Here is a 10,648-nt window from a genome sequence, read left to right as displayed (position 1 = left end):
GATCTTTAAAAATGATGTTATTTTATTTCATAGTATGTGTGTTCCATAATTTGATTAACCAGGCCTCCAAGATGGTCACTTAGGTTGTTGCTCAACTTTTGTCATGACTGACAGTACTCTAGGGAATAACCTTGTTATGTGTGTTATTCGATAGGAGGGTTGGCAGCTTTTAATAGAGACCGGCATTGAGATTCTACTATTCAGGTGCTGAGAAGGTGGGTCATTCCCTGTCTCTGTGACACAGTCCTTTGCTCTGGGGGCTGGTCGCCGAAGCCTCCATGCTCTGGGTCTTACAGTTTGCACTGGTGATATTTCCGGTCACGATGGTGAAGAGCACTTTCCTGAACAGGTTACTTTTGGGGGCTGAAATGGTCTGGCTGTTTCTCGGCGTTCTCCTGTTCTCTGCTCAGCGGGTTGGCCAGTCAGGTCAGGACACATAGCACACGGTGTTGGCACCACAAATCTAAACCGATCCGATCCGGGGCCCGTTAGTCAATGTGTGTGTTCTGACCTTGGTGCCAGGGGAGAACCGTTGAGCCACAGTTCAGGCTTCAGAGTGTTTGCCTTTGGGAAATAAATCAGAGTTCCCCTGGGGTCCTATTTGAGGAATTCAAAGAATCATAGTAGAAAGATGTAAATACCACCCGCAGCGACAACAGACACACAATGAACAGCTGTCTGGAAGGACAGGGCAAGGCAGAGCCAGGCACAGCCTCCGCTTCTCTTCCAAAGGTGGTCATGTGGCAGGTATTCCCTGGGACACATCGCAGATGAAGACCTCAACTCCAGCTTAGAGGGAAAGCGGAAAGGTTTTTAATCTAAAGATGCAACAGTCACACTACACACACACACACACACACACACACACACAGAGAGACAGTAGTGGACACAGCTGGTGGGAGCTGGTGGGGACTGTGATAAACTAGAGGGTGCCTGCCTCTCCTCCTCTCCTGGGATTGGTACCTATTGCGTACGAGAGTTCAATGTTGCTAGAATTTCTCACTTTCCAACCGGAGCTAGAAATCCACATTTTTAAGGCAAAATCTTCTGGTTTTTAAATTTGGCAACTACTTCAAGACAGTCGGATACATTGTGAAGGCCAGTTTATGATTTCCGATATGAGCAGGTAATCGGTTCCTCGTGGAACATGACAGGAAAGGTAGGCCAAGGACGGACATCTGGTCAACCTGTCAGTTTGAGGAGGTAAATATTTTAGGGAGTTGGCCGCTGCCAAGTTGACCCCTTTGCCAAGGTTCTGCCTCCTGTATTTAACCCATGGGTTATTCTGGAAAAAAAAAATAGCAACATGTGTGTAGTCCTGGGGGAGTGGGAGAAAATGCTGAGCAGAGAAATCACAGGCCTGGCTGGTTGTCTCACATGCTCACTGGGCAAGCTCATGTCCATCCCTCAGCCCTTCAGGATTTAACTTCCTCATCTGCAGAATGAGGGACTGGACTTCAGGTTTTCAAATTTCCCAGATACTTTCGAGGGGTGAGGCAGGGTGAGATCCAGGGCTTACAGAAAGGGAGCTCAGCCTTTCATTCTGCTTTTTTCCTTTGGGGCTTCTGCTTTTTTGTTTGTTTGTTTTAGATCTTGAACTTCTGCAAAAAAAAAAAAAACAACAACAACAATGCAAAAACATCTAAATATATAAAAGCCTAAGCGACTGTTTGACCAGTAGCTATGACGCACACTGACCACGGGGGACAGATGCTCAATGCACAGGCATGGAAACATGGAACAGACTGATGAATCTCAGAGGGAAGGGGGGAGGGGAGGAATAAATTAACCAAAGATCTCATATGCATACTAGAGGCCCCGTGCATGGATTCATGCACCGGTGGGGTCCCTCAGCCTGGCCTGCAGGAACCGGGCCGAAACCAGCAGTCTGACATCCCAAGGGGTCCTGGATTGTGAGAGGGTGCAGGCCAGGGGCAAATTCTTTCTTAAAACAATTATATATACATATATATATGTGTAAATATTTTATTTTTTGCATATATATATATATATATATATATATTTTTTTTTTAAAGAAAGAATTTGCCCACTTCAAAAAAGTTTCCAAATCATTGCATTAGTTTATCAGCTCTAGCATTATTGTAAAGGTTTGCAGATGCTAGGAAACCAACAACTAATCTGAATAGTAGTTCTTTTCTGCCCTGGCCTATGGATGCTTGTCTGGTTAGAATGGCAGCTGGTTCCAACCTCAGACATAAATCAAATCAACAAGTAGCCAGCAAATATTATGGGAAGATTCCGACACATGAACCAGTTCAATAGCTTGTTTGGCGGGGGGCGGGGGGGGTGTTCTTTCTTTGTTTTGGTGAACAGATGTGTTCTTTTCGTGATATCATAGTGCTCGTATACAATACACTGTAGTCATATTCGATACTTAAAAACCTTTCCTGGTCCATATGCTTTGAGAAATTGTATTCACATTTCGCTGTGACCTGCAACTTCTCACGCAAACAAATCTGAAAATCTCTCAACTGACTTTTTCAAATTAGTTATAATTTATTGATAACCTCATATGTGCTGACTTTATATTTTTCATATGTAAACTTCAGACTATTAACCCCGGAAAGGAGATCCTCTTGTCTTTATTTTACTAATAAGTAAGGAAAGTAAGGCGAGGCGAGGTTGAAGACTTACCTGGACCACATCAGATTCTAACCCTGTCCCAGCCCTTTCCCCTACCAGGCCGCCTCTGAGCTTGCTTCTAGCCTTGGGTGTTAGGAGGCCTCAATTCTCCTGTTGGTAGTTGTCCTACCATCCACTGCAAAACCGCTTTCAACTCGCAACTTTCCAGCCCCTCTTCACTATTGACAACCTTGAATGGAAACTTGTTAACTCAGTAGTTATTCAAGTTGGTTGCCCTAATCTGGACGGATTAGGGTCTCTGCATTTACGTAGTCCCTTTCCTGGCCTGGACATCGCCAGCGGGAAATGAAAGAACGTTAGGTCTAGGGAGGAAACAGACTTTTGGGAATGAATAAATGGGCTTTTCCATGTTATTTCTGCACGTGGCTGAGCTGAGCTTCCCCTGCCACAAAGGAAATTGCTTTACCTGTTTGCTGAGCCACACCATCCGGGCTGAGCAAAGGTGATTTTTTAAGTTTCCCAGGTGATTCTAATAGGCAGTCAGGTTTGGGAACCTGTGATAGAGGCTTCCAAGTGTCTTGTACGAAACCCGATGGGGTAACCCCAAATGACCGCAGTTCCTTCTGCCAGAACATTGCAGGTGTGGTGGGTGAACAGCGCAGTCAGTGTAAGACACACCTTTATGGAGCACCTGTGTGCTAGGGGCTGGGGGTACTTCCAGGATCAAGGCTGAGCCTGTCTGTGCCTCCAGATGTTTTCTTCCTAGTGGGTGGAGACAAATAATAACACACAAACAGGACCGTGACCCGTGTGAAGAAGGAGATAAACGGTAATTACGGGTCAAGGAAGGCCGCTCTGAGCAGCCCTTTCTGCAAGATCCGCAGAAGCCAACGACAAGGCAGCAGGCATGGAAGGTGAACAGGTCTGCAGACAAGACGGTGGTGTGTGTTTGAGGAACAGAAAACCCTGCCGTCGCTTTCGTTTGTCTAGAAATAGGAGGGGCAGAGGGTGAGCGCCCGGGAACCTGCCATCTCGTAGAGTTGACACAAATTGCTCAGCGTGGTCTTGCCAGACAGCGTTCACTCTGAAAAGGGAAGACAGGGAAGTAGCCACCGTGCACAGGACCAAGAGGGCCCACAAGATTAGCCAAAATTGCTGACCACGAGGAAAGGTGAGGAGGTCCTACATGACACTGAGGTAAACCATGTTAAGTGGGGGGGAGGGGGGGGAATCAATTACATATTGGATAGGCAGAGGATTTGGCCTAATTCTCGAGTCTTTTATCTTGTTACCAACCATCACTTGAACACAGCCTATGGGTGTGGCAGAGCTGGCGTCATGGTGGACGACATTCAGGTCTCTGACATGCTGTTTTTGAGGTCCCTGCCAAGCCAAACTTTCTGGAAGGTGGATGTTCATCAAATATCCATAACGTTGGAGAGATCAGATCTGTGCCAGTCGGAGACCTAAATATTTCTATGATTTTCTTGTTTTCAGAAACGTAAACCCAGCTCCTTCCCTTCCTTGTTTTCACAAAAGGCTTCTACTTAAATTGTGCAAAGTTACTAACTGCTTATCATCGAATGGTAACCAGAGAAGCAAAGCTATGCTGACTTATTTGCAGCAAAACTTCCTAAGGTCCCTCTGCTCTTAAATTTTAAAAACCTTTTGTTTCAATCCTATAGCCTGGGATTAATTTTCCTGGTTTGGCACATTGTTACGCATCCTCTATAAAACAAACCAGGGTGTTCATGCAAAGAAAAAACTATAATTAGTATGCTTTCTCAGCCCAAATGTCCAAGCACTCCAATAATCCCCAAATGCTTTTATTTTATTTATTTATTTTTAAAGTCTTCTACCACAATTATGGTTATTCCTTTGTTGTTGTTGTTGTTAATCCTCACCCCAGGATATTTTTTTCCATTGATTTTTAGAGAGAGTGGAAGGGAGGGGGAGAGAGAGAGAGAAAGAGAGAAACATCAATGTGAGAGAGACACACATCGATCAATTCGATCAGTTCCCTCCACACTCGCCCCTACCCAGGCCAGGATTGAACCTGTGACCTTTCGGTGTGCCGGCCAATGCTTTAATCACTGGGCAACACCAGCCAGGGCAATTCCCAAATGCTTTTAAATAAGAGATGATATCTATAATAATAAAAGCATAATATGCTAACTAGACCGGACATCCTTCTGGACGACCTTCCAGATGAAGCCACAGCTGCAGGGGCCAAGCCCCTTGCACGAATTTCATGCATCGGGCCTCTAGTGTCCTAATAAAATTGAAGTGCTTTAAAAGATGATCTCCAGCCCACTGGTGTGGCTTAGTGGTTGAGCATCCACCCATGAAACCAGGAGGTCATGGTGTGATTCCCAGTCAAGGGCGCATGCCCGGGTTTCAGACCCAATTCCCAGTGTGGGGTGTGCAGGAGGCAGCTGATCAATGATTCCCTCTCATCATTGATGTTTCTATCTCTCTCTCCCTCTCCCTCCCTCTCTCTGAAATAAATAAAAACATTAAAAAAAATCAAACATGATCTCCATAAGAAAGATAGTCCTTCTTAAGCAGTCCATATCAGGCAAGACAAATACTCACCCCGTTATTATATATACTAGTTGCTAAAGGATTTGTTTTACTCCTAACAATAACCTGTGAGTTTTATAAGGTCTTCCCAAGACATAAGTAGGAGTGTGAAACCTGGGTAGTGGAGTCATGGGAAGATGGTGACCAAATTATAGTCCTGCCTATAACTAATGAGGAAAAAACAAGACAAGAAACATTCAGGGGAAACCTGGTGCAATTTTCTCCTTTTTGAAGCTTAAACAAGACAAGATGGGTTTAAATTGCACCAGGATGGGTTTCTTCTTGAAATAAGAGGCCCATAATGCCTTTAATAAAACAAACCAGTTGATTAGAAAATACACATCTATAGTCTCCATTAGTTCCTAGGCTATATAGTATAGATATTTTTTAAAATTTATTTATTTAATCTTCCCCCGAGGATATGTTTATTGATGAGAGAGAGAGAGAGAGAGAGAGAGAGAGAGAGAGAGAGAGAGAGAAACATAGATGTGAGAGAGAAACATCAATCGCTTGCCTCTAGTACTCGCCCAGACCAGGGATCAAATCTGTAACCTAGGTATGTGCCCTGACTGGGAATTGAACCTGAAACCTTTTGGTGTACAGGATGACACTCCAACCAACTGAGCCAGCCGGCCAGTGCAGTAGAGATGGTTTTTTAACCTTAATTAAAATACCTGCAAATTAAGGTTATATTTTTAAGCTTTTTTAAAAAATTGATTTCAGAGAAGAAGGGAAAGGAAGGGAGAGAGAGATAGAAACATCAATGATGAGATAGAATCATGGATCGGCAGTCTCTTGCACGCCCCGCACTGGGGATCGAGCCCGTAACCCGGGCATGTGCCCTTGACCGGAATAGAACCTGGGACCCTTCAGTCCACAGGCCGACACTATATCCCAGGGGTCCTCAAACTACGGCCCTCGGGCCACATGCAAATACAGATATTGTATTTGTTCCTGTTTTGTTTTTTTACTTCAAAATAAGATATGTGCAGTGTGCATAGTAATTTGTTCATAGTTTTTTTTTTAAACTATCGTCCGGCCCTCCAACAGTCTGAGGGACAGTGAACTGACCCCCTGTTTAAAAAGTTTGAGGACCCCTGCTCTATCCACTGAGCCAAACCAGTCAGGGCCAAATTAAGGTTATTAATCAAAGTTAATAAAAGTAATTAATTAGTGGGCATTTATTTCACAAAATAATTTGCCATGAGGCCAAAGGACCCTGTCTATCTTGTTCATTGTTGTATTCCCAGAACCTCGCACTTTACCTGATGCATCACAGACACCCTTTAAGTATTTGTGAATGAACGTATTCTTTAAATACCAGCTGCCTTTCATACATTTGATCCCTCCAGACTGGATTGAGATGGGACTTCCCCAGGAGTGCTTGCGGGACGCAAAGAGAAGCAGAGAGGCACACAGAGAGGGAATGAGATGCTCAAGGAAGTCTGTCTTATCACGGTGAACAGCAAAACCACCTCTTTTTTCTCCCCAAGACCTTTTAAGATTAGGACACGCCACTGTTTACAAAAGCAGACCCGTGGGAGATTTGAACTGTCAAGGGGGATCGTGCTTTGAAGTACATTCCTGACTAAAAGCAGGGGATACAACTAGATAAAACTTCCAGGCTCGAAGTCCGGTCCCTGATGACACAGGCCTAAGAGGAAGCGTCTGAGCAAGGGCCGCTTGGCTGAACACAAGCCTCTAGGTTTGAAACGGTGCTTGAACGTGCTTTTAAATGATCTTGGAGGTGCTTTAAGATGAAGGCGTCCCCAGCTCTCTTTACTATTTGCTTGAACAAGAGCCTGAAAAGAAAGGCTAAAGAGCTTTCTAGTGATACCCTTCACTCCTGTTCTAAAAAGCACCCATGTGCTCCACTGAATTCCCAGGCCCCTAGCCAACATAGGATTGGCCAGTATTGCCTGTCATTCTGTCGGTGTCTTTCTTTGCTCTTTTTGTTTGTTTGTTTGTTTTGTTGTTGTTGTTAATCTTCACCCGAGGATATTTTCCCATTGATTTTTAGAGAGAATGGAAGGGAGGGGGAGAGACAGAGAGAAACATCGAGGTGAGAGAGGTGCACCGATTGGTTGTCTCCTGCATGTGCCCTGACCAGGGCGAGGGATCGAGCCTGCAACCTACTTGGCAGAATCAAATCTGGGGCCCTTCAGTCCATGGGTCAACACTCTATCCACTGAGCCAAACCAGCCAGGGCCTTTGCACTTTTTTAATGGTGTCTTTCAAAGCACAAAGGGTTTCCTGATTTGATGTTCAATGTATCTGGTTGTTTTTTTTTCCTTTGGTTGCTTGAGTAAAAGTTTTTAATTTTAACAAAGTCCACTTTATTCACATTTTCCTTATATGGTGTCACACATAAGAAACCGTTGCCGTCCTGGCTGGTTTGGCTCAGTGAATAGAGCATCAGCCTTCGGACTGAAGGGTCCCAGGTTTGATTCTGGTCAAGGGCACATGCCCAGGTTACGGGTTCAATCCTCAGCAAGGCAGCCAATCAATGATTCTCTCTCATCATTGATGTTTCTATCTCTCCCTCTCCCCTTCCTCTCTGAAATCAATAAAGATATATATAAATAAATAAATAAAAAGAAACCGTTGCCTACCCCAAGATCCTGAAGATTTACTCCTATATTTTTTTTCTTAGAGTTTTGTTGTATTTTTACCTCTTATGCTTAAGTGTATGATCCCTTTTGATTTATGGTGTATGTTGTGTGGTAGAAATCCAACTTCATTCTCTAGCATTTGTATATCCAGTTGTCTTTCTCGATTTAAATGTCTTGGCACACTTGTTGAAAGTCAGTTGACCATAAATTAAAGGTTTATTTCTGGACTCTCAATTCTATTCCAGTGCTCTGTATGTCTAACCTTATGCCAGTACCACACTCTCTTGGTTACTGTACTGTTGTAGTAAGTTTTGAAGTCAAGAAATGTGAGTCCTCCAGCATTCTCCTTCTTTAAGGTTATTTTGACCATTATGTGGGCATCACTTCTGCAGGTCTCACCGAGGGTCTAATCCTTTGTTTTATAGTTTTAGGATCTTGATGATACCAGTTTTTCCCCCAAAGTAAACAAGTAACAATATTCCTCAAACTGGCAAAATGCTATTCCTTTTTTTGGTGACCTCAATCAAAATGCCTATACAGGGAGTTTCCTTTACAAGGTGCCAAATCAATTACTAACAGGTTCCTTGATAAACTTGGAATTGGAAGCTAAGGTTGAAGGGAAGATTTTTTTTTAAAATATATTTTATTGATTTTTAACAGAGAGGAAGGGAGAGAGATAGAGAGCTAGAAACATCGATGCGAGAGAAACATCGATCAGCCGCCTCCTGTGCATCTCCTATCGGGGATGTGCCCGCAACCCAGGTACATGCCCTTGACCGGAATCGAACCTGGGACCCTTCAGTCCGCAGGCCGACGCTCTATCCACTGAGCCAAACCGGTTTCAGCAGAAGGGAAGATTTTGGTATAACGTTTAAGAATTACAGGCTTTAGGTCCCAGCAGTTCCAAGTTTGAATCCCCATCTCTGCCACTGAATGGTTGTGTAACCAGGGCACAATGTGGGACAACTCTTCATCTATAAAATGGGGGGAAAATATCCCCTTCTCGGGCTTCCTAGGGACCTGGAGAGCATTGCCACCGCCTGGCTGTGGACATTCCATTGCCTGATGGGAAATTAGGTCAGTGGTGCTAGATTTTGATGTTGATGGTGTTGATTCTTATCAGTTTATATGTCAAATCCCTGTAAATTCTGGGATTTAGAGCCATCCTTTGCAATAGCTTTTCAAGAGAGTGCATATCCAGACGCCTCAGTCACGAAGATTTAAGAAATAAGTGAAAACCAGTCGCTGAGCAGTCAAAATAGGTATCACAAGAACTCTAGTACTTAACCCACAGGAGAACCCCACAAAAACCATTAGTTAAAACCTGAGAGTCTAATCTAATAAAAGTTTATCTGTATCTAAGTTCATAGAATAGAAAAATACACACACACACACACACACACACACACACATGATTGTTAGTAGAAAAATGGAGAAGTGTCAGCCCAGTAGTGATGAAAAAGCCACACGCAAAAACAAAAAAACACCAGACATAAGTTTAAAATGATGAAGATACAGCATTCTAGGGGACAAATAGACCTACATACTATAGAGTAGCTAAAAGATTTCATTTCTACAGGACAGCTTCTGCTCTTCGGGGGTAAGGCAAATGAGATGTGGCTGGTCTTCCATTTGACCCAACAGGTTCCATCAGCAAAGGGAAGCGGTATTTAATTCAGTGGTGCAGGGAGCTGTGTTTCTGTGCATTCTTACCCTGGACTGTGGTTGTTATTAAGTACGCTCGAGGGGAGATCAGAGCTGTCATTGTGACTTCTCTCCCAGCCCTTTCTCTCGTCTCCGGGACACAGAGTTTTGTGTCATCTCCTCTGGAGGGCCTTCCTGGGGAATAGGAAGAATGAAGGGACTTGGCAACTCATACTGTAGCCGGCAGCCATCCATCCCATGCGGGTCCGGCATCAACCAGCAGTGAACCTGCTGTGGGCTCTCGGTGGAGACTGAAATTCAAGAGATTTCGGTCCCCTGCAGGGCGCATGTTCAATATCCACCTGGTCAACAGCTGCAGACAAACTTCAGGTGGGCTGATGGCAGTCCTCAACCTTCCATTATTTGTGTGTGTGTCTTTCTCTCTCATGCTAATATGGACTTTCAAGTTTTAATTGGGTGTGAAAGCCTGCTCCGGGGCCTGCACGACAGCCCCAAAGCATTTCAGGGCTGGAAGGCTTTTAGAAAAATTGCCCTGCCTCTTCCTTTTCACAGAAGGGAAAGCCCGGGGCCCTGGGACACGTTGTGATTGGATGTGGGTCACTCAGCTGATGAGGGACAGAGGGAGAAGGAGCTCAGGTGTCCCCACGCCTGGATAGGAAAGTGACTTTCCAGGGCGCCCCCTACTCCGAGACCAGTGTCACCCTTTCCTCCCCTCCCCCCTTTTCTTTCCCCTTTTTCGTTCGTTCTTTCTCTGCCTTCGGAGCAGTGCAATTTAATTTAATTCCCGGAAGGTCGGGAAGACGAGGTGTGGGCGCCGCCTCTGCAGCACTGGAGCTGCACGCCGTCTCCAGGTCGGGACTGGGTGCTGCGCTCCCCGCAGCCTGGCGCCTGCAGCCCGTGCACGGCAGGTGCTGGGCACGTGGGCTGAACGCGGCACGGTCGCGGCGGCACCGTCCTCACTCCCCGTTGCACGGCCCAGGCGTGTCACTGGGGATCCCGGGGCGAAAGGACAACGTGGGGCCGGATCCACGGCCGCCGGATCAATCAAGAGAGGCTCTGGGCTCCCTCGTGGCTCCCCGGCGGGCACGGGCCGGCGCGGAGATGCGCAGCGTGTGAGTGACCTCGGCGCCGACCCCGACAGTGGCCGGCTCGGGCCGGGGCGTGCCGCCGGGCCTGACGTGGCG

The 10,648-nt window shown here is 45.6% G+C and overlaps 1 protein-coding gene across 3 annotated transcripts in view; it reads left to right on the top strand.

Moving 5' to 3' along the window:
- The first annotated feature begins 10,413 nt into the window (after positions 1-10,413).
- The window catches only part of CHD9 (chromodomain helicase DNA binding protein 9), a 106,462-nt gene continuing 106,227 nt past the window's right edge, over positions 10,414-10,648 (top strand). For all 3 annotated transcript variants that reach the window (XM_023744400.1, XM_023744402.1, XM_023744401.1), the window contains exon 1: positions 10,414-10,576. The gene's annotated coding sequence lies outside the window, so the exon portion shown is untranslated. The remainder of the gene's footprint in view (positions 10,577-10,648) is intronic.

Source organism: Myotis lucifugus, unplaced genomic scaffold (assembly GCF_000147115.1).
Source record: "Myotis lucifugus unplaced genomic scaffold, Myoluc2.0 scaffold_460, whole genome shotgun sequence".
NCBI classification, from domain to species: Eukaryota; Metazoa; Chordata; class Mammalia; order Chiroptera; family Vespertilionidae; genus Myotis; species Myotis lucifugus.
The sequence above is the reverse complement of the archived record's forward strand: the minus strand, read 5'-3'. Positions and strand labels throughout refer to the sequence as shown.